The 19,445-nt window shown below is 38.0% G+C and overlaps 1 protein-coding gene across 2 annotated transcripts in view; it reads left to right on the top strand.

Moving 5' to 3' along the window:
• Positions 1-907: 907 nt before the first annotated feature.
• The window catches only part of LOC114648645 (synaptotagmin-like protein 2), a 554,437-nt gene continuing 535,899 nt past the window's right edge, over positions 908-19,445 (top strand). For both annotated transcript variants that reach the window (XM_051925337.1, XM_051925335.1), the window contains exon 1: positions 908-1,162. The gene's annotated coding sequence lies outside the window, so the exon portion shown is untranslated. The remainder of the gene's footprint in view (positions 1,163-19,445) is intronic.

Raw genomic sequence — 19,445 nt, 5'->3', positions numbered from 1 at the left:
TATTGGAGCCTAATCCATTGCAGTACAAACTCTAGGTATTGAGTGTTCTTCTTGTACTGAGGGTTTGAGTTAAGCTTAAAGCTTAAGGTGTTTGACCCTGTAACACTGAAAGCAGGGTAAAGTAGATTGCTCATCTCCTTCAGTCCTCCAGAAAACTGCACACATTCCCTCAGAATGTGCTTCCCCCCTGTAATACCTAAGATGAATACCTTGCTTTTTAATTCCTGTTCAGCATGCAGGGGTACAAGGGTTCTGATACAGGGATTCCTAGAGTGCTGTCTTTGACCACTAAAGAGACTCCAGAATGACGTTCAAAGGCTATAGTAGGTAAAGTTATTCTTATCTTTGGGATATAAGAGGAAATATGGAGCATTCAGTGAAAAACTCATGCATCCATAAGTGAACATAGAAGTTCCACACAGACATTGACAAGGCTGGAATCTGAACCCTATCTCTGGAAGATCTGAGGCAGCACCACACCACCATGCCACTCTTTTGAATATATATATATATAGCAATACTTAAAGTAAATGAAATCTTATAAAGTGCAAACTGATGATGAGTGTTGATTGCAGTGCAGGAAGTACTGTATCTGTGGTGAGACTGACAGTAAAAATTAAAGCAGCTTTCAAGCTATGTTGAGCTCTGGGCATTTCAGCTCTGTATGAAGCCAAGCTACAGAGCAAAAGACAAAAGTGTGTGTAAAGTGCGGGGTTCCAAAGCCCAGTGTGACAGAATAATCTGTACTGCCTTGTTTATAGTCGGGCAAAAGTTCTGAATCACAGTCACCTGAAAAGTCAGGAAAAGTTGTGAACAATCAAAGCTACTTTTAGTCTTCTTACTCCATTCCTAAAATATGACTCCAGAACATGTTTTTACAAGAGCTGAAGGTGTGCCCGTAGCAGTAGAGTTTGGGAGAGCCTGCAGCTTATTTTTAAGTCAGCAATTCATTTTTACCAGACATGAGCATTACTTTCTATTCTTATGCAATGTGACTGCCTGCAGTAAGCAGGAAATTCTGTACGCTGCTAACAAGAAGATGACTTTCATGGCAACACACACGTCTCATCCTCTTCCAAACGGTGACTTTTTCTTTTAAGGCAGACCTGTGTTTCTCAAGGAAGCAGGAAGTGAAAAAAGTAGCTAGAGAGCAACCTGGGAGGTATGTGACTATGTTTTTGAGTTGTTAATGCTATTGTTTCTTTGTGCAGTTAGTGTACACATTGTCTTAGAGTGAAACATAAACGTCTATGAAAATGCATAATTATAAATGTTAAAATTTCAGTGTCAATCACAGTAAACACTAATTTTAACTGAAGTATAAACAGTATGTGACTACCAAGTACATACACTTCCATACCATTGTGTATTTTGTGAAGAGGTAGGGTGACTTGAGCAAGTGGACCATCAAGGGTATCAGAGGACAAGACCAAGACCAGCATAAGATGTACTAAAGAAAAAGACACAGAATGAACACCTCAGTGTTAGGTAAATAGCAAATTATTATTATAGGGATGCATGGTCCACTAGGTGGAGGCAGATCCTATCATTCATGGTGCTTCAACATGAAACTGGAAGAGGCATCAGTCCAAGCAAAAGAGAGAGAATGGTAATTGGGGGTTGCTGAGTAGATTTTCTGAATTACACTAGAGGACAGGGTCCACAAAAAAGATACTGTGCTCAGGAGAATGGAGGCTATGGAGGCAGCACAGTGGTTATCACCACTGTCTCACTCCAAAGGTGCTATTTGTATTATGCATCTGTATGGTTTTTGTGGGGTCTTAGTATGTTATAACTGTGTTGGTGTGTTTTTTCTTCTGCATGTTCTGGTTTCCTCATTCATCCCAAAAGTTGTGAAGAATAGGTTAATTGTTGATGCTGAACTAGTCTCAGTGCACTAATTGCGAGTATGTGTACCCTCAAATGAACAGCAATCATGTCTAGTGTTATTTCCCACCATGCACCCAATGCAGCCAGGATAGGTTAGCTTCTGCTACACCATTCCACAGACCTGAATTGGGCTGAGTAGGTTTGAGGATGTGAAGTATGTATGTTTTGGCCAACAGGTGACAGAACTAGGCCCCAGCCAGAGAAGATGGGGCAAGGTTACTTATTTGGAGTAGAGGTCAGAGAGGACAGACAGGAAGTGGGCACTTTCCCACCAAACCAGTGAAGCAGCACATTTTATCTGGCATAGAAGTGTAGGACCTTTTAACCCTTTATAAGCTGCTGTAAAGACTCTCTTTTTAAGGACTAGTGTAAGAATATCAGAAGTCACTGGAGCAGAGGTCTCAAACTCAGACCCTGGAGGGCCACAGTGGCTGCACAATTTAATTCCATGTACTTTCTCAATTAACATCTAACTACTGCTGCTAAAAGAGCAGACTTTGCTGTCTTCATTTTAATTTACTCACTTTTTTAGTTTCTGAAACCTAAATTGCATAAATACTTAGCTGATCCATGTCAAAACATTTGGATGATGTTGTCAGGAAAAGAAAATAAACAATACAAAAAACTTCTAATGTGTCAGTGTGAGTGTGCTATTAATCTCTAAGGCAGCAAGCCTCAAACTGAGATGCTGGAAGGCTGAAATGGCTTCCAGTGTTTTTATATTTAGAAGCGTATTCCTGCAGCCACCCCAGTCCTTTAAGAGCGGAGTTTGAGACTTTAAACTCGGAGGAAAATGTAGCCTTCTGTTCCTCTAACCCAAATAGGACCACCACAACCCAGAAATGGGTTCATTGTTTGGTGGAATATGACATTAGTATTGTTTTTAAAGCTGCTTAATTCCAGACAGCCATTGTGTCTTCATTAGAATAAAAACATGGAGTGAGGACTTACTTAGGAATAAGAACTAGAAATCATCATCCAATCTTAGCACATCTGGTAAGAGTAGGTAAGCAGACAAGAGAGATGTATGGTGAAACAAGTGACTGTAGGTGTTAAGGAGCCAAGAACGAAAGGCAAGAGTTTTGTAATGGATCCTAGCTGCAACTAGAAACCATTGGAAAGAGTAGCTGCCTTCTGGAGGAATTGAAAGTAGGGATAGCAGGCATTGGGGACTTCACTGAGACAAAGTTTCTGTAGTCCAACCAAGAGAACCAAAGCCTGAAGAATGAGTTGAGTGACATAGGTAGTGAGGGAGGCTTGAACCGTCTGAGAGTTCTGATGAAAGAAATGTAAGGAAAAGTACGGGAACAAAAGGAAGTTTAATAATTGTGATTCGGAGTCCCAAACATAACAAAAAGGGAGTGAAGTCTCCTAAAATGACCATAATGGTAGAGCCTTAACCTAACCAACCTGCCCAAGCAGACTCAACCCAAAGTAAGCTAGCATTAAAACTGCTAACTGCAAACCTCTGGCCTAGAAGACCCAAATGCCCCACAAAAAGAGGATGACCAATAACCTCAGCTTGTGCACAGAAGGGCAACAAATAGTCTTTAACAATTAAAGGGTTTCATATAAAATAATGGAAACATACAAATAAAATGCTCAAAAGAGCAAGAATAGGCAAAAAAAATAGTTGCCTAAAAGGCACTCCTAAACAAATAAAGCCCAAAATGAAATCCACAAATCACAATCCTTTAAACTGAAGAAAGCCAGAAAAATCCAATGAACCTAACAATACTTACAAGTGCAATGATCTCCTGATCTGAGCTAACCAGCTGGAAACTTCAACAGCCAGATTGCAGGCTTAGAAGGAATGATATCAGAGGGGCCCCACCTCTTGGGGCTCCAATCATAACATACAGAAAAATGGAAGTGCGGTTAAGATAACAGTACAGAATGAGCAAATGATAAATGAAACAAACAAAAACAACATAAAACATGAAAACATAATACAGAATTTAAAAAAAAACAAGAAAACAAAATATGCATACATCCAAACTGACACATAACTGTAACCAAAATAAACTAACAAAAATGAACACTAACATTTTCTTTTCTAAGAAGAATCCGCAGTCTTGGTCAACAAGAAAGTTTATGATGCTGACCCTGATACCTTTGAAGTTATAATGTCATGTGTCAAACACTTCTGGTTGTCTTGACTAGTAAAAAGGTGGCGCAGTGGTAGTGCTGCTGCTTTGCAGTAAGGAGATTGTGGGTTTGCTTCCTGGTTCCTCCCTGTGTGGATAGTACTGAGAAAAGCACTATAGAAATGTAATGAATTATTATTATTATTAAAAACATGCAGTACATCATTTTTCAACATTTTTGTGGCATTAGCTATTAAACATATATACTCAGTGAGACTTTGCATAGTTTTCAACTTAAATTTTGGTCTATGTACTGAGTTTTTCTAATCTTGACCCATTTAATCTGTAGGCGCAAACATCTGCTTATTTTTGAATTTTGCTTTTTCACCCTCATTTCCTGTTCCTTTCCTTTTGTCTGCACATTTTTTCACCTTGGCAAAACAGTAGGGTTGACACTGTATGTTTTTTATGTTAAATGACAAATTCATGCATAAACGAAGAAACCGAGTTAGAATTAATCACACTATTTGTTGAAATGGTTTGTAGTGCTCTTCCCCAGCACCACATGTCATGCCACATTTTAAAATCACACTGTCAGTTACGTACCTACATTTTCAATAGTGTTTCATAGCTTTTCTCTTTTGTTATAATTAATCTACTACACATTGTAATGGCAGATAAACGCATGCATGTAGTGTTGGAATTGTCACAAATTGTCACATTACTGCAATTTACGGAGTATGAAGAACAACAGTGAACGATATAAAGCGTGATGCTGACAAAACTGAAAAACGTGTCGAAATTGGAAACCACTGACGGTGCTGTTATTCTGTATTAATGTTAACTGTAATCTTCTTTTAAAATTCTGTTTTATTATGTTTTGTTAATTAATATAATGTGACATTCAAACAGCTTGTGATATGCTGTGCAGGAGCAGAAGGGGTGGAATGAATGCTGTAAGAGATGGGACTCGGTGAAGGGTTTCTGTTTTAGGAGATGAGTGACAGGATAAAAAGGAAGGTGCAGCAGGAGGAAGTTTTGAGTAGGATGCCAGGGGATAATAAGCAAGGAGTGTTTGGGGTATAGAGGAAAAAAAAACTTAAGTGTATAAACTGATTGGTAGGGAAAGCTTTTTTTTATTGTTTTGGAGCTGTCCTCCATAACCCAGATAAGACAGGGCACTGTTTGTTATGGAGCAAAGACTCCAAGTAAAACGTAAAAAACTCCAGTACCCCTGAGTTGTATTTGCTTATTATACTGGTCGTTACAATATTATATGAATCAATTAATTTTGTCAATACTACTGTATGTCATATTTTGTTAATAGAGTTTTGTTTTGTAAGTAAATAGGACTAGTCATTAAACTAATCTACTTTATATCATAAAAGTAGCTGTTCTGTTATCCGTCTTTTCTCTTATCCGTCACAACCTCGGTCCTGACCCCCGACGGATAATCAAGGTTGTACTGTAATCGACTATTTAAGCAGATGATGGTACTTTTCACACCATTCTGTTACCTACTTCTCAAAAGTGTTCAATTGTGATTTTTTTTTTTGCCTTTGACAAATGGTTTCTTTAGTAGAAGAGAAGAAAAAGAAATGAGAAGTTAGATAGACAAGTTAATAACACACACACACATTGTGTTGTATTGGTCTTCTGAATTGCAAGTGCAGTCCATAGGGATAAAGTTTAAGATGTAACATCTGCATTTATTCTGCAAGATATTATAAGATTATTAATGTTTAATGCTGACCAGCAAAATCAATTATCTCCTCCATGCCACTTTGGCTTTGCTTCTGACCTGACTATTTAACCCTAGCATTGTCACCATGTATTAGAAATAATGTGACTTAGCAGCTGCAGGGGCAGTCAGGGAATACAAAGCAGAAAATGAAGGAATATTTTGTTTTCTAATTATCACCGCTCTTTCGAGGCTGTCAGTTTTAATTTGCACATCCTTCTATACTCATGCATAGGCTTTGGTTTGCAATCTAAATTTTGGTTCCAGTTCCTCTCAGCTGACATTTAAGTTTTATAAGCTTATGAGGGCTTTTTTCAGAAAAAGTCAAACTGTTGAACATTTGAACAGCATCAGCAGTGTCAACCCTAATGAAAATGCATTATAGATTTATTGTGCAGTGTCTCAGAGAACCACTGCAATGTCCTTGAGTTTTATTTTAAGGTCTTTACCCAAATATAGCATTTAACAGAATGCATTAGTCAGGGCACAATGTTCTGCATCACAGGATAATTTATTTGACATCTCTTTTGAACAGTACAGTACAATAAAGTTCAGAAAATCTCATTCGAATTGAACATGAGGCTCATCCTAGAAGACTGCAGTATTCTTCTTGATTATATCTCAGTGCAATTCTTGAATCCACTCATTCATGTAGTAAGCCTACTTACTCTAATTTTAAATTCTTAGGGAGACAGAGCCTAATACATTATAACTCTTAATCCCTAAAAACAATTATAATTTAAGTTGATTATGGCTGCTCTCTATTTTTGGCTGTGGAGCTTCTGGAGATATGCTTACCTTGTGTCTGTCTCATGTTTCAGTCTTATCAAAATCATAAAGGACCTTTTCTACAATTGAAATGCTTTCAAGATATCACAATATCTTCTTGCTTCCCGATATTTTGTTTTCCTTGTGCATGTACATGTTGTTCTTTTAAATAGAATCACAAGTTCTCAAGTCATTTGAGTTGACATGACTTGAGAATCATAAGCATATAGATAGATAGATAGATAGATAGATACTTTATTAATCCCAATGGGAAATTCATTCAGTGGGCACTAAATCATGAGTGTTCAAGAGAGTCACGAATGGCATTCGTTAAGTTGGAGTGTGAATCACTAGTTTTTGAGAAATACTCTGAAATGTACTTATTGAGCCAGATATATTTTTGTGATCCAGCTTAATGCAAAAAATCAGGAGTGGTCTCCCCTCAAGTACTCAGATATGGGGATGGATATTTGAGGAGTAAACCGCAAGACAATGATTATATTTTTTATATTATGTACATTAAAGAACCATCAACAACATATCAAATAAAATTAATAATATATTGTACAATTATTATAAAAGTTAAGTTGAATAAATTGATCACTACAGCTGCATGAATAAAAAAATGTACCACTTCCAGTGAATGGAAATTGCTCAAAAGTTAATAGAAATCTATGTTTTGGACCTAATACTTGTATGGAAAATTTGGTTGACCTAAGTGAAAGCGTACTCAAGTTATCTTGTTTACATACACACACGCACACAAATGCACACACAGACAAACACACAGACATAATTCCAAAAATGGTATTTTCGAACTCGGGGAGGTCTAAAACATCAAGATTCATTAAAATCTCAAAATCTAATTTTTGGACGATTACAATACTTTCCTTGCGAGAAAGTAAATCAGACTCAGGGAGATCTAAAATGTCGAGATTCATCAAAATCTCAAAGGTCGAATTTTTGGACAATTCCAATACTTTCCCTAAACTTTGCATATGAGAATGTAAAAAATAGGTAAACAGAAATACACTTGTTATACTTTCATCGATTGTAAGATTCCCCACAGCATGATGTTCTCCATTGCTGGTTGAATGCACACAAAGGTGAACAGCTAATCTATCCAAGTTCATCACCGATCGCAATAGATTCTGGCCACATGAACTTTAGTAATTCTAAATGAAATATCAGAAACTACCAGAAATAAGAACAACAAAACTTCATCAGGTTTAATAAGTAAATTAATAGAATGGTTAAAAAAAATTTTGTTGATATATTCTGAAAACTAGAAGCAGGAAATAAGAATAAAACAAAAAATATTAGGAACCCATTTTTTATTGCTGGGATGTATAAAGTGGTAGAAGAAAGTGTGTGTTGTAGAATCATTTTGCTTCTATTCGGTCATAAAGGAACAAGGGACAATTTATACTGTGGATTTGCTCAATGTAGCTGTAGACATCCAGAGCTCTGCTCCATTGAAGAGCCAATCAGGTGTCACACACCTGACAAGTTTTATCTGCCTTTGCATTTCACATCAGTCATATTCATTCCTCAATATTCTCATTTCAAGAGGTACTTCATGCGGCGTTCTTCTAAGTAAATATCGCTGCAGACCAAAGTCATTATGGCTGGATTTAGCACGGCATAGCTGTCAACCAAAATTGACTTTAGTGAATTATAGTGTTGCTATCGGGAGACTAGAGTCCACATTCTCACTAAACACTCTTACACTATGGTTAAGATGAGAGTTTTGGGAGGGACATCTTATTCAGGAGAAATGATGACTATCAAGTAGTAGGACTGACATGCCAGACCCTACTCTGACTTTCCACTGTGTAAATCATGTGACATAAACATACAATTGAATTGGCTGTTGAGCAGAACTCCTGAATTGCAGAGATCCGGAGGTCTGCAGCTGAACCCTTATCAACTCCTGCAGAAAGTAGAGCTTTGGTGGATGGAGTCAGTACAGGGTCACTGTTGTTTTCCTCCATGTAAGCAGCTCCCTGCCTCTGGATAAAGCAGACAGACACATGACTTCCCTAGTGTCCCTCACAACTCTCTCCTGTGTTCTCTTTACTTTAGCCCTCTCAGACCAAGCTCAATATTTCCACTCATGACGTATCTTTTAATTAAAATGCAGAATGTTTTTAATACAAACCTTTTTTTGCTAAAATATAATATTTTTTCAAAGTAATGATACTTTTATATTTTACACATAATAGAGCCACATTTTCTGGATATTTCCTTGATTACAAATGGACTAATAAAGCTAAGTTTCTGTAAGAGTGGAAAATTTATCAAAAACAGAGGAAGCCATGCTTACACATATCATCTATTTTTTGCTGCTGTTGCTCATCTTGTGATCTATATTGAGTAAAGATGAGATAATATACTGGCTGGTATTGTAATTAAGTAATGATTCCAGAAAATTTGAAAATTACAGCTCAGGCAATGAGAGGACGATAGATAGTGTTTCCCTTCAATGGAACTGTCTTGCTCCCTTAGTTTTGATGAAAGGAGTTTACTTACTTAACTTGGCATCAGAAATAATCATACTTTGTTGGTGGTCAAATAAATACACTTAACACTAACCACACCCATCACAAATTAAATCTTAAGGAAAACATTTGTATTTATGGGGGTTGGTGCTAATTAATTTGAATATAAGTATAAAATCAAATACATTATTGGTTCCACAAGCTATTTTAAATAAAGTAATAATGTAAAAAAAATGTAAATAAATAAATGACAACTATACTGATCAGCTAATCAGTCAAATACTGGACTGAAGTGATGGTTTGTTACAAGAGATCAGCAGCACTAGCAGACAAACAAACATCAACAGATTAAACCTTTTGCTCAGATGGCAATCTAAAGTGACCCAAAGAACAGCACTAAGCCCAGGCCACCAAAACAAAAATGCCACCGGCCAATAAACTCATTAAAGGTGTTGAAAACCATGCCGGATGTTGCACACATAATAGAAGGCTACATCTATCAAATATTATAGTAATCAAATGCTACACTCTATAACTCATACACTCAACACCAGAATAGAGCATCAGCAAATAGACAGCACATGTTTATGCTTTATAAGTGATATAGACATATGTGCTGTATAGGTAATATAAACACTATGGTGGGCGCAGTACACACACCCACACAGCAAAGCAGAAAAAAAAACAAAATTAATAACTCACCTACATGGAGCTGACCCAGTATTTTGCCCTTATCATCCACATTGAACTCGAATGATTCCAACTATGAATCATTCCAACTTTGCTCGGCTTTTCACAGCTAGTGGCAGTTCCTACCACTTATTAGGGTTGACATCTTTTGCAATCTCATCTGTACTTAACCTCCATGGCGTTAACTCCAAGCGTAACTCAGGCTCAGAATTCTTTGCACTTTACAGTGCTAAGTCCAAAAAGCTTTTGTGACAATGTTCTGCTGCCATTCTGTGAGTTTTGCAACTCTTAGCTAGTCAGGCGGAACCTTCAATGCAAACACAATGGCACATAAACTAGATGCTGTAAAGACAGATTTGGAACAAAATGAAACTGAACCAATACTTGAATCAAGTGATAGTGATGATCATGTGAATTAGTCATCAGATGTTGACACAGATAATGACACTGATGCATACAGCACTGCATGACCTAACTGCTTTGATATGCCTGGTGAAAATGATCATCTCTTGGTTCAAGTTGATGCATGGCAAAACAGCCAAATGATTGTGACCAAGTAGAAAAATAAGAAAGACACATTTCTTCTAAGCACTGCTCACAATGCAGCAACTCTTGTTCGTGTCTGGGGAAACATGGAACTCACTAAGCCTTGTGCAGTGGTAGCCTACAATTACATAAGGGGCATGTTGATCATGTGGATCAAGCACTTTCATTTTTCCCTGTCATGTTCAAACAACAGAAATAATCCATATTACTAAACAAGAATGGTAAACCGGATATGGACGCAGGGACCTGCCCATGGACGCAAAAGACATAGTGCGCAAGTGCCACACAAAGCCCCCCCCCCCCCCCCGAGTGAAACAGGAGAGACTACGCACGTGCGCAGGCGCCACATAAAGCCCCCCCCCCCCCCCCGCACCAGAGCAAAACGGGAGAGACTACGAACCGTCAGAGTAGGAAACAAAGTAAAACATCATAAAGAGGTTAAAGAACAGGGACAAACACATGGAGAGCAGGTTACAGAACAAAGCCACCCTCCCCAGAGTAAAACGAGAGAGACTACGAACCGCCTGACATGCCACAAGCAGGATAAAGCGAGTTCAGAAATAAAACACAGAGTAGGAAACAAAGTAAAACTTTAGAAAGTGATTAAATAACGTGGATCTAATGAACGTGGACGCCTACAACGCGCATCTCAAACTGCGTAGGCAAAGCAGGCACGGATTCAACACGACACAGCTCGAGTGACCGAGATACAAACACGCGCCTGCCTGAATATAATTAATGAACGCAGGCGCCTACAACGTGCGTCTGAAATGCTGCAGACCAGGCAGGCACTGCTCCAAAAAGAGAGAGCTCGACTAAACGAGATACGAAGTGAAACGGGAAACACTACAGAGTCCGCAGTGCTCCACAATGCACCGCATAATAGTTCGGAAAGAGCTTCGTAGTAACAGTGGGGAGACCCAGAGTGACACGGGCGAACGCTCCGTATTAAACATACATCATCCTCACACGTCCAAACTATACAGCATAGGTGAATCACATTACAGTGATGCATTATTAACAGTACTTTAAACATCACAGTATTGCAAACAAATGAAAATTATTACTCGAACAAGGAAAAATATATTCACCACGGACCAGGTGTCATTGAAACAAAAGCAGAATAAAGCGAGATCAGAAATGAAAGACAGAGTAGAAAGCAAAGTAAAACGTCATAAACAGGTTAAACGAGGGGGCCAAACACATGGACAGCAGGTTACAGATAACGAAGACTGGAATTCAAAAGCTTCAAAAAAAAAACCTCGACTGACCGAGATACTAACTGAAACGGGAAACACTACAGGGTTCGCAGTAGTCCACAATGCACCGCATAATAGTACGGATGGAGCTCCGTATTAACAGTGGGGGGCCCCAGAGTGACACGGGCGAACGCTCCGTATTAAACGTGCGTCATCCTCACACGTGGCTGCCCAACGGGCACGGGTTCAAAACGCCGGGGGTAGGCGAGCGAAACGAGCAGGGGGCAGAGCCCCCTTGTATTACAAGAAACGTGTGCAAAGAAACAGGCTTGCACTGTCCCGATTGCAACATCAGGCTCTGTGTTGGTCACTGTTTCAAAATGAATCTACATTAGTAACTCTGGACGTATATAAAATCTCTTGTCTAAGGTAAGGATGAGTTATCAGTGGTATGAAACATAATCATGCTCACCTTAAATTTAAATTACTTTGCCTTTTAAGATTTAGGATGATTAATCGTTTCACAGAATTAAAATTAACAGTTTGGTGTGATGGAATGACAGCAATAACAAGTCCACAAAATTACTGTAAATAATGTATATCAATAACAAAACAATTTGGCTTCTAATTAAGAAACTGGTTACAGCAATGACAGTAGATCAAAGTGAGTGAAAGCAGCAGTCCACCGGGAAAACCCGAGACCCCAGATTTAGCTGGTTTTTTTTTAGTGTGCTTTGATTTTCATTCTCTGTCTACTAGGCATGGAAAAAAGAACGAATGAAGGGTTCTGAATCTTAAAAAGTAAGCCAGTTAAAGTTAAGACAAAAGTAATCTGCTTCATCACCAGAAGAAATTAATTATTAATGAAGAAAATCGCTAGAATGAAAACCCACAGCCAGTTTGGCCCTCCGGGATCTGAGTTTGACACACCTTGTGTGAAGAATATAATGCATAAACGCTCTTCCTTCCAATTCACACTGACTCTGACATCTCTTGCAGTAATTTATCAATTTTCACGTATCAATTATTGACTACTTTTTTTTGTTTTTTAGCCTGGCTTGTCTATTTAGTAAATAATCTTTCTAATTACAGTTGCTGTGGACATTCCACCTATAGAGTGTTTATGTTGCATTAATATTTTAAAGCATTCTGTTCTGAACATCTACTGTATGAGTTTGTTAAGGTAGGTGTGTCAAAGAAGATATGATACTTTTTTGAGCAGAGATTATTGGTAGGATAATTAAATATCAATTAATAAATTTAAAAAACTGACTGATTTTATAATACTCTAATGGTCAGCAAATATATAGATAAGATGTGGTCAACTATGCGTAGTATTCATTGCAGCATATTAAAGTACTTACAGAGCATGCTCCATGATTGACTGTGAACTTTCTAGAGGTATCCCACCTCTTCCATGACTTCCTTGAAGAAGGAAGTTTCCAAAATCTGGCAACCCCGGTGATTTAAATGGGAGCAGTGTGACTACCAAGGAAGTCTGGTGTTTGAAGTGGCAGGAGGTGAGCAAGGAGAGCCCACATGTAGAGGTCCCAGGGCAGGAATCAAAGTAGCTGGTGAAGCGAAAATACTGGAGTGCACATTAAGGACAACCTGTACAGTTAAGAGAGATAGACTGTGTGCCGCAGAATGGTCAAAGAAACAGGAATCAACTTTCTGGAGAAGAGATTAGACAGCGTTGACCTAAATGTGAAGGAGTGTGATGGAATGAGACCCACGTGAAGAGGGGGCATGGCAATATGAGACGTGACTTGTTCCCAGTACCAGACACCTTCAGCTGCTAATGATCTTTAGAGGGAAAAAAGAAAGGTTGCAGTTTTACAGCTTCCATCATGACGATATGTCCCCTAAGTTTGCTTCTCAATGTCTTAGTTTTCTAAGCATTGTTCTAAATTTCCAAAACCACTACAAAAACCCAGAGAATTAAATTCTTCTTAGCAGTACTACTGTTAATTTGACAATTGGTGTTAACATTTGAATGCATATACAATTGAGGGTTAAGGAATTAGATAAAGAAACTGCGAAAGAAAAGTAGTCTTTATCCGAATGCTTGTTTAAATATTTTTTTTCTATTTCTTGCAACATACATGAGGCAGTAAATCATCACAAAACACACAAAAGGGCTGGCTGAACCTGTGATATAATCCTCATTTATCTTCATTTCTTAATGTATAGTACTAAAGAACACTTACTAATTATACAATGGAGTTTAAATAACACAAAAACAAACAATATTTTTCAGTCATGCGCATGGAATGAAATCAAGTCTCATTGTTTGTACTTGGAAGAAACAGAAGCAGCTTGGATACATGATCTAATTTTAGCATTTTCACAAGGATAGGCTATCTATGAATTCTTCTTACTCACTTTTTTCCTGGGGTTACAGTGCTAAAAAGACATTAAATATATTTTAAGGCCAGATGTATTTATTTAGCCCACATAATACAAAGCATGATGAGTTCTGCTGTCTCACAGATCCAGTATCTTGGTTTTTACTCCCATTCCCAGTGTGTGGGATTTGTAGTTTTCATGAATTTTACTTTGAATACTGTATTTTTCCACCAACTTCCTGAACAACAACAACAACATTTATTTACATAGCACATTTTCGTATAAATGATGTAGCTCAAAGTGCTTTACAAGATGAAGAAAGAAAAAAGAAAAATATAAAAATAAGATTAGGCAATACTAAGCAACAAAGAATAAAGTAAGGTCCGATGGCCAGGAGGACAGAAAAAAAAACAAAAAAAAACAAAACTCCAGAAGGCTGGAGACAAAAAAACAAAATCTGCAGGAGTTCCAAGGCTACGAGACCACCCAACCTCCTCTAGGCATTCTACCTAACATAATTGATCTCAATCAGTCCTCATGGTTTTCAGGCTTAGCATAGGAGAATTTGATGATGATGGCCATGTGGACCTCTGGCCTTTAATCCATCAATGTAGGGACATCACGGTGCTTTGATCAGGTGGAGAAAAATGGAAAAAAGAACAGCAGAGAAAGAAGGGGTTAGTATGGATTGCGGAGCCATGGTAAAAACAATAATTAAATGCATATATAGAACATCAGGGTTACACTTAAATGAAGCTATGAGAAAGCCATATTAAAATAATGGGTTTTTAGCAGTTTTTTTTAAAGTTGTCCACCGTATTAGCCTGGCAAATTTCTATCGGTAAGCTATTCCAGATTTTAGGTGCATAACAACAGAAGGCTGCCTCACCACTTGTTTCAAGTTTAGCTCTTGGAATTATATGCACCACTCATTTGAAGATTTAAGGGTACGATTTGGAGTGTAAGGTGAAAGGCATCTGAAGGCTAAAAGGTTAATTTGGATTCTAAACTGGTCTGGTGGGTATGTGCAGCACTCACTGCCATGAGATGAATTAAAAAAGCTAAAAAAAAATGTTATGTCATGCTATGTTAAAATGCAATGTAGGGAGCTATGATGGAATCTTCTTTTGGCCCTGCTTGTTGTCAAATGCCGGTGCCTGTTTACACTGCCTTTAAACATTCAATGGCAGACACAGATCTCCTCAGATTTAAATGGAGATCTCCTCAAGAAAGTATAAATTAGCTACACATTTGGCTCCATAACGCGTTTGCGTCCAAAGACATGCAGGTTAGGTGGATTGGCGATTTTAAATTGGCCCTAGTGTGTGCTTGGTGTGTGGGTGTGTTTGTGTGTGTCCTGCGGTGGATTGGCACCCTGCCTGGGATTGGTTTCTGCCTTGTGCCCTGTGTTGGCTGGGATTGGCTCCAACAGACTCCCGTGACCCTGTGTTTGCATTCAGCGGGTTGGAAAATGGATGGATGGATGGATGGATAACAGAAGCAGAAAAGCAAGAAGATTAAAGAAATATTTAGCAATTATGTTACAAAAGTCATAAAATTAATTTTAATATTGACTGTTTTAAGATATGAAAAGTTGATCTTTTAGCATTTTGCAGATAATTTGAATTGTTCTCCTCATTACTAAATATTTAAAAATTAATAGACTTTGTAGCTGTTGCATTCACTGTTATTTCTCTTTCCACTGCTGGTCTGATAGAGTTTTTTGGTCCCTGTCAATTTTAAAATATCCTATTTAACGGTCACTAAAACTTTGTTGAATTGGATCAGATGACAGAACACTTCAGAATAGGTAATGGTTTGTTAATTTATGTTTGACTTGTGAGAGAGGAGACTGAACACAGAAAAAGGTTTGGGCCATGACCATAACCCTGTAAATTGTGAAGCAAAGAAAATGATAAATCTTTTAACAAAGATATGCAAGTCCAACACAAAACTGATTTGAAATGTCCAGTTCCCGCTTAATAAGGGCTGTCAACATGAAGGCCTGGATCCAGGGTTAGGGTGGACAATGGAATTGATGTCAGCAGTGGAGTGGCTGTTAGTCTTCCGTTCTGCAGAGGGAGGAAAAGAGAAGCCATTAGAACACAGCACCAACCCATGGTTTGGTGAGTAATTACCATCACCAGAGCCCTTAAACTGCCTCCCAATTACACACACGTGACAGGCTCTACAACTAAAAACATTTCACTGTGGCCTGGTTTTCTGTGCCCACGCTATATAATACATCCTGCTTTATTTGATACCCCTCATTTTAAATATTCATTTGCTCATTGCTTAAGCTCCCTTTTAGTGTTGTCATTCATATGGTATTTATATTTTTACTTCTTAGTTAAGTGGGCTTTAAGTGGATCGGCTCTGAGCCCTTTCTTTTTTCCAATGGTGATGGACAGGTTGACAGATGAGATTAGACAGGAATTCTCTTGGACTATGATGTTTGGTGATGACATTGTGATTTTTAATGAGAGTAGGGAACAGGTGAAGGAGACCCTGGAGAGGTGGAGATATGCTCTAGAGAGGAGAGGAATGAAGGTCAGTAGGAACAAGACAGAATACATGTGTGTAAATGAGAGGGAGGTCAGTGGAATGGTGAGGATGCAAGGAGTAGAGTTAGTGAAGTTGCAGGAGGTTAAATACTTTGGATCAACAGTACAGAGTAATGGGGATAGTGGAAGAGAGGTGAAAAAGAGAGTGCAGGCAGGGTGGAATGGGTGGAGAAGAGTGTCAAGAGTAATTTGTGACAGACGGGTATCGCAAGAGTGAAAGGGAAGGTCTACAGGATGGTAGTGAAACCAGCTATGTTATATTGGTTGGAGACGGTGGCACTGACCAGAAAGCAGGAGACAGAACTGGAAGTGTCAGAGTTAAAGATGCTAAGATTTGCATTAGGTGTGACGAGGATGAATAGGATTAGAAATGAGTACATTAGAGGCTGCGGTGGGTTGGCACCCTGCCCAGGATTGGTTCCTGCCTTGTGCCCTGTGTTGGCTGGGATTGGCTCCAGCAGACCCCCGTGACCCTGTGTTCGGATTCAGCGGGTTGGAAAATGGATGGGTGGATGGATACATTAGAGGGTCAGCTCAAGTTGGACGGTTGGGAGACAAAGTCAGAGAGGCGAGATTGCGTTGGTTTGGACATGTGCAGAGGAGAGATGCTGGGTATATTGGGAGAAGGATGCTAAGGATAGAGCTGCCAGGCAAGAGGAAGAGAGGAAGGCCTAAGTGAAGGTTTATGGATGTAGTGAGAGAGGACATGCAGGTAATGGGTTTAACAGAACAAGATGCAGAGGAAAGGAAGATATGGAAGATGATGATCCACTGTGGCAAACCCTAATGGGAGAAACTGAAAGAAGAAGAAATTAAGTGGGCTTTATTTTTTGATAAATAGCATGAGCAAAATACACAACGTTTCTCTCCAGAGTCTCTTTAACTGTTTCAAACATATAGCTTTTCTGCTTTCTAACCCAGATTTCCATCTCTCTGCTTTTCAGTTTCCATTGATGTGGCTTAGTGCTCTTCAGATTCTGTAGTTCTACTCTGAGATGCAAATGTCCCTCTAGTTCTGTAGCTTTATCGTATGTTCAACCCTTCAGTCTGCTTAGTTCATTTCCTAAATCCTAAACATCCCGCATTGGTTCAGTAACACTATACTGTGTCCATCAAAGGCCTCATGATGTGCACAATAAAAAAGACTTAGGATTAAAAAAAATCTGATATTTTATTATTTTGTGTTTGTGTTTTTGTTCTTCAAATTAAATGATGGCATTGCAGATAATTATTATGCTTGTATGTGATTAAAAATGAATACTTGCATACATTCAAGAAAAGAATCAGAAAAAGTGCCAATTAGTTACAAGGGACTGTTCATATTGTATATGGTTTCAATATAACACTATGCACTATTAGCTATTAGCAGAAATGTTCTGTGCTGTGAATGTTTTATTTTTCAGTTGACTGACATTCCCCAATTTATTTTATTTACATTTCCTCACATATGTTTCATGATTATTTAATCTCACAAAAATTCCAATAACTTCTAAATAATTTTCTGGTAAAATGCCCCCTTGGCACTTATCTGACCTGGAGCAACTACAGTACATACACAAGCCAAAAAAGCCCATTTGACTAAACAGCTGGAAGAAACCCTGCTCTGTGTATGTTCTCTACATGTGTTCTCCCTTATACTGTATTTTTAGGAGTAGGTTTCAAAATATAAAAATATTTAATTTCACTTGATATTTGCAATGCTATGACAGCAGCATGGTGCAATACAGTAACTGTACTGTCTTAAGTTTTTACAGTTGCACATTGCTATAAAGACTGCCTCCTGCTCTTCATCATATCTGATTGATCGTTCCATCACTGTCTCTTCTCTTTCTATGCACAATGCTCTTGTTTTTGTCCTGGCTATTTTCCCCTCTATTTCCTCTGGAAATTGCTAACTGATTCAGTTTCTTTCTTATATACAGTATTCTCTAAACAGCTCACTCATTCCTCCTTTACAGGTTAGTAACTATGGGTGGCAGAGATTTCAGAGTGATAGCCCCTAAAATTTGGAATTCTCTTCCTCTCAGCCTTCGTGAGGAAAAATCTATTATTAATTTAAAACTCCTGTTAAAAATACATCTTTTCAATGAGTGTTATTCTTTTTCGTGTATGAAATTTCTACTGTCTTGTTAATGTGTGTATTGAATTGTAAAGTGTCCTTGAGTGTATGAAAGGCGCTACATAAATAAAATGTATTATTATTATTTACATGCCACATCTTAATCCTTTAATTTACACAAGTTTATTTGCTTCAAAGGAAAGGAAATGTTATGAATTGTGAGAACTATTGTAGATTACTGCAATTTGTGTCAATGATGATAGGTAGTAAGGGATCATTAAATGCAATGGGACATTAGATTGAATACTATATTATTACCTATTAGATTCACAAGAATTGGTTAGAAAGAAATATAAAGCTACATTTTGCATTTACATATACTGTACCTGGAAAGAGTCACAAGTACTGTAGTCCTTTGGTATCTAAGGAATAAGAAAGCACTGGAAAAGCTTTAAGACTGGTATACACAATAAAGGAGAGATTATTAACTGTGAGAACTACACATAAAGGCACAGAAAAGTTCAATGTGCAATTATGACCTCATCATCAGTTTGCACTTAGCCTTTTCATGTGTGTCCTTGTGGTGGCTGTAGTGAGGGTATCAGGGTGGTGAATTCTGGGAACTGATATATGCTGATAATAGAGTCATATGAATCATTTCCAAAAATGGTAATTGAGTGGCATGGGGTCTTGGAAAAGGAAGGATTAAAAATAAACTTTAGAAAATTGTAATAAAAGTTAATGGTAATTTTTAATAGCAGGAAAAGAGGGGAGAGACATCCTGTTACTTTGTATATACACCTTTATTAAACTAATGCAAATCATTTGATACAAACAAGAAGTCCCTGTGAGCAGATTTTGTTTAACATCAAGATGCATTTGTACTTATGGACTGTAATAGCTCCAATTGTTTTCATGAATCATTGACAACTGATGCACTACATACAGACCAATATACACAGATGGGACACAAACACACACAGACATCTTGTCTGAAATAACCAAGTTGTATTTAAGGATGCCTAAAATATGCAAATCAGTTGAAAGCCTG

Source organism: Erpetoichthys calabaricus, chromosome 3, assembly GCF_900747795.2.
Source record: "Erpetoichthys calabaricus chromosome 3, fErpCal1.3, whole genome shotgun sequence".
Classification (NCBI taxonomy): domain Eukaryota; kingdom Metazoa; phylum Chordata; class Cladistia; order Polypteriformes; family Polypteridae; genus Erpetoichthys; species Erpetoichthys calabaricus.
This window is presented reverse-complemented; position numbering and strand designations above follow the sequence as displayed.